The following is a 6,000-nucleotide window of genomic DNA, read 5'->3' on the forward strand; positions in this document are numbered from 1 at the left end:
TTGGCCCACATAGTCAAATTAGGATTAAGGCTATTTATATAGGCCCATATTTACATACCCATAAGAAGACTAGACCCATTAGCTGCGTATTGTGTCACAATTTTAAAATGGCAGCTAAAAATTGGCCTCAATTTAGTATCATGGTGTGCCTAGGTCAAATTAGGTTTTTTTTTGGGTGTGTGTGTTGATCCATATCATATATTTTTGTTGAATCCATGAACAAGCTCACATGTGAGTATATATACACCCGTGGGTTAATTCTGCTCATTTTAAAGTCTTAAAAAAGTAACAAAAAAAAAAAAAAACACCCTTTCACCTACTTCAACTTATGCACCAAGGTGTATATAAAAGGTTTTTGTGGGATGTGTATCCCACATTAAAAATACAAGAAAGTTGTACTAGGAGGGTACTCTTCTTACTGTCATATGGTTTTAAGGTGAAACTTTATTAGACTTATAAAGTGGACAGGTGCGGTCCAGGTTCGTTTATCAATTTCCAATACAACTTAGATATTTTCAGTAATATTTCTTCTGTTTCTAAAATGTTTGAAGCATGTGTGTGGCTGGCCACACCATGTGGCCACTTGCAAAAGAATAAAGTAACCCCTATAACACTGATTTGGTAGCCCCTATAATACTGAACAATTACCCCCCAAGTAACCCCAATAACACTAACGAAATAACCCCTGTAAAATTGAACGACTAACCCCTATAAGACTAACGAAGTAATTCTCATGATTGATGGCCACACCGTGTGACTACCCACATATAAGACTTTGTATTTCATTTTTCATACTTATGAACGCAAAACTTCAATCATCGATGTCTTTGATTCCTCATATATAAAAATTACTACCTCTGTTAAATGGTATGTGCAACTTTTGCCAAAAACGGATGATTAAGGTTATGTGCAACTTTTCATTCTTTCCTATTTCAGTAAACAATAGAGCTTAAAAAGACGATATACCCTTACTTAATAAATTAGATTTGAATAATTAAGTGGGGCAGACCCATTTTCTCTCTCCTCTTTCTTTAATTACTTCCCACTACACTAGCTAATCTTTATCGTTCGAATTTTGCCTTGGTAACCGCAACCCCCTCTAAAGTTGCACGCACATAACATTTAACGGATGTGGTATAAAGTTGATATTTTGAAAGTATAATCTGAGAGAAATTATACAAAATCACACATGACTATATATGTTTTCATTCAAGTGTAAATCACCAAAGACAGTAAGCTTAGAGTATGTAGATAGTATAAAAGTCAAGTATTAAGAAAAGCCGAAAGTGCTTCGTATCTAATAGATCAATACATATTTGACCTACCTTGCATCCAACTTGAGATTCAACCCTCTCTTAAGGTTCATAACTACATTTCTATTCCTATTTGTTGGTTACGTTCTGACCACAATTTTTTTTTTTTAAAAAAAAAAATCCAAACATAACCAACGAATTGGAAAAAATAAAAAGGATATGTATAAATATAAATTGTACTTGTATAATCTATCAAGACTTGGGCCCAACTTTTAAAATCTATTTCCGTACCATCAAACATCCTAGTATATAAAGGATGTGGAGTTGGCTTGATGGTAGCACTCCCATCTCGTAACCTCGAGGTTACAGGATCGATCCTTACCCCCAGCATATGCTGAAATTTCCCCCGCCCCCCGTTGTACCCGCCTTTGTGGCTCATATGAATCAAAAAAAAAAAAAAAAAAAAACATCCTAGTATAATTTCTTCTTGAGAGAGTTCATCTTGCAACTTACTTGAACTCTTGAATACATTACAACAGCCATTTTAGAAAAGTATAGAGTAAATTTTAGAAAAGTTCCATCGATAATAATTATCTAGGCGACTAGGCCCTATCTTTATAATAATATGCCAACTGATGAGGATGACTGGAGGAATGACCAAAACTAAGTAGCTGTTTAGATCAACTATTCAAAATCAATATCAAATTTGCATCCTATCTTCATCCTCTACTGTATTAACTACGGACCAACTCGATCTTATCATATAGCTTATCTAGCTTGCAACTTTATTAAGGCCTTGCTAAAATCATTAATTTGAAATTTAAACAACTCATTCATCTACAAAACAAGCAAGGGTCGCCATAAGTTATCAACTTGCTTAGCTTGTTACAACTTGCCAAACAGATTTTTATGTCGACATCCTTCATATTAAAGATCTATCCACAATATCTTCAAATGTTATGTCAAGTCGTGTCATGCAAGCTTGTAACCATGTGTCCGACATCACATGATTTTCGCTTGAACCGTTCCAAGGAAAGTTTGCTACAGCATGAGGCTTGAATGCTTGATATGGCCCCTTACTTGGGCTAGCATGACTCGACTTGATATGTGTCTATCTCTATTCTTTGGTCATAATTTACGTACATAGAAGTTGTTTAGTTTAAGATAAGAGTTACAGCCTTTATAAAGTACGAAGTATTAATTAACATATTTTGAGCTTGAAAAGCCCAAATTACAGGTATTAAAACATATTTTGAGCTTAGAAAGCCCAAATTATGTAAAAAGTTTCCTAAAAAGTACTAGCAAACTATGGAAGATAACCAGTGATACCTTAACTTAGCGACTAAGACTGAAAGCTTATGTAGAATAATATGTCATCACACGTTCAAATTTCTCACCTCCATTTGTAATTTGTATTGCCCTATTAACTAATTTGGACCAAGAATAAATTGATAAACTATGGAAGACCTAGTCTCTCATATGCCAAAATGTCACGATCCCTTTGAACTGCAAAGACGTACATGTCATGGCAACATTACACTATAGTCTATAAAACACACATTTTATTTGTACGTATGTACTTATCACTAGAGACTAGAGTAGGTTTATATTCTTTATACTACCTCCGGTCCAAGTTAGTTGCAACTTTGGGGTATTATTTGTGAAATATAAAATATTCCAAAGTTGCAGCTAACTTGGACCGGAGGTAGTATAAAGTTCCAATATTTTAGAGCGTAATCTATACTTCTATATTAAAAAGCGTTCCAAAAACAGAATATGTTTCACGTGACACTTTTTTAAGTTCGACTTGTCAACAAAAAAATGCTTATAACAAGATTTGAACTCAAGATCAACAAGTCTTAAGTTACAAGTCTTACCATCTAAGCCATTTATAAATTGTGTTTTTTATCCAACAAAAATATAGTTAACTTAGATAAGTTAATTGGTGTTTTATTATACTATTTGTTTCCATTATGTAATGATTGAGTTTGGCAACTAAAAAATATTTATAGCAAGACTTAAACTCGAAACCAACAAATACAAACTAGCAACCCGGGGCATCGCGTGAACCACACACTAGTTATTTAATTAATCAATATATATATATATATATATATATATATATATATATATATATAAATTGTTAATGTCTTTGAAACGTTCAAAACTACTACTCCGTGTTGAATTAGTCAGAATTATAATATGACTTGGCTGATAAATAGTCCACTTACTAACTTCAAGCAAGAAAAAGCGAAATTTCTTCGATGATTAGTGAGTAAAAACAAAAATACCAAAACTAGTCTCATCGATCAGTCACTAGAAAAACGAGAATATTGAAATGTTTTAACCCCATTTATCGGGTCATCTTGACAGTCAAAAATAATTAATTTTTCAAATTTGAAATTGAGTTAAAACCTTATGTCTTTCGTGAGTTTTGTCTCATAAGGAATAATAAGATATTTAGTTTGAAGTTCGTGTTTAAGAAGTTAAAAGTTTAAAGCTAATATTATTATTCTAGATGTTTAATGACATTTATCATTGTAGATGTCAAATTAATTTATAGATTAAAATTTTAGAAGTGGTATTTAAAATTGATCGGATCTCTTGTACATTATTTGTTATTTGTGACTTTTTGTAAAATGATAGAATGTCACGTTAAATTAAATGTTAAAATTAGTAGTTTTCCACATTGTATTAGAGATAATCTAACTATAAAGCTAATCTCAAGTACATCTTAACAACAGGTGCTAAAGTTGAATCAACTAATTTTGGCTTTGTCTAAATGTCTAGTGTTATGTTTGATTTTCTTGTTTAAAATGTTTTACTACACGCATTTTGAGGATGCAACACATTCATAATAAGGTACTTTGAAGTTATGTTGACATAGATGGTTTATACTACCTTCGTTTCTTTTTAGTTGACACGTTTTGACTTTAGCATTATTCATCCATCTCCCTTTGACCGTATTTTGTGCTCTATACGTAATGAAAAATATAGTCATGTGGGATCTTGTTAGATTCGTCACTTTATATACTTTCAAAGTATCAACTTTTCATAATTTTTGTTTATCGATAATTAAAGATATTAATGATTGAATAAGTGCATCAGCAAACGTGACTAAAGAAACGTGTCAACTAAAAAGAAACGGAGGAAGTAGTTTATACCTTAACATAAGAGGTCCGAGCTCAACCCAAGCTTATATCTATCTACTTAAACATTAGCATGATGCACCTTTTATAACTTATGACTTTATGTTATCAATATATAACATTATCAATAAATGTATAACTTATGACTTTATGTTATCAATATATAACATTATTGGGTAAAATTAAAGTTTCGTTGTTTTAAACATTTTGTGGGTAAAATTAAAGTTTCATTGTTTTAAACATTTTGTACGATTAGTTGTTGTCTTACAAGTAATTTTCGAGTGTGATCTATTCATCTAAATTCGGGCATAGTACATAGTCGTTTTTAATTTGTAACTTGTTTCCCATGCCACAAGTTATTATTGTGAATTGAATTTTTGGGCATATAGTAGCCATCATTGAATCTTAAAATCCCCATGCAACAAGTTTTCATTATAATAAGGTAATATAGAACCAAGACTTATTTAGTTATTTGCCAAAGTAGCATATTCAATTCAACCCCGATTAAGAAGGAGCCATTTGCATGGAAGATGGGTCACTACTTGTTAAGAAAATGACACAATCGAAAAGACATGAAAATTTGAATCTTCAAAGGTACCCCCACTTTAGCTATTTAGTGCAAGACTTTCTAAGCTTAACACCAATTGTTTACTCTTAGCTTACTTTCAATTTATTCTCTGCCTCTTATTATATATATACATCGAGCTAATCTCCCAATATCCATAATTAAATAATTTCATCCATAAACATTACCTTAAGTCTTCAACTACCAAAGCACATTAACAAACACACTAAAAAAAACCCCTTAAAAACCAAGAATAAAAGAGAAGAGAAAGCTTACATACACTTCTCCTTAAACATGCTTACAATGTTTGCAGTAGACAAATTACTTGAAATCATTACGAAGACGAAAAACAAATCTCCCCCTAGGAGGTTTCAAAGGAGCCCTAAAATTGTTGGCTATGACCGCGAGGATGACTATCCGGAGATGTCCTCAGAGTTGAAGGAGCCTCTCTTATCGCGTCGAGACAAGGATGATTGTGATGAGCAAGGGAAGAACATCAAAGGGGTAGTACAGGTAAGTAACATAACTAACAAAAACAAAAACAATAATAATATTAGAGTAAAAGTTTTGTTAACAAAAGAAGAAGCAGCAAAGATGTTATCAAAATGTAAAGGGGAAGGTGCTTTGGATTTTAAAGATGTGGTTAATGAGCTTATGAAGCTTCCTGCTCAACGGATTAATGTTGTTCCCGGTACTTTTCGGGTTTCTAATGATTTGGAGCTTGCTACTATCGTTGAAGAAGAAGAAGAGGAAGATGAAGAGTACGAGGAATACCATAAGAAGAGTGTATGAGTGCATGTTTAATATATTGTCGTTCTATTTTTCGTCCTTTTTCTTTGTTTATAGGGAGTTATAAAGGCAGTGATGTAGATGAGATTCGATCTCAAGTCTTGGGTGTTAACCCTTAAGGTTAACCAAGTACGCTAGTTGTCATCCACTTTTTTGCTCACTATTTTTCAAAAAAAAAGGCTGGTTGGGTAGTGAATCAGATCAGTTTAGAGGAATTCTTCACTTAGTATAGGAAGGTTTTAGG

The sequence above is a fragment of the Chenopodium album genome, chromosome 20, assembly GCF_948465745.1.
Source record: "Chenopodium album chromosome 20, dcCheAlbu1.1, whole genome shotgun sequence".
Lineage (NCBI taxonomy): Eukaryota > Viridiplantae > Streptophyta > Magnoliopsida > Caryophyllales > Amaranthaceae > Chenopodium > Chenopodium album.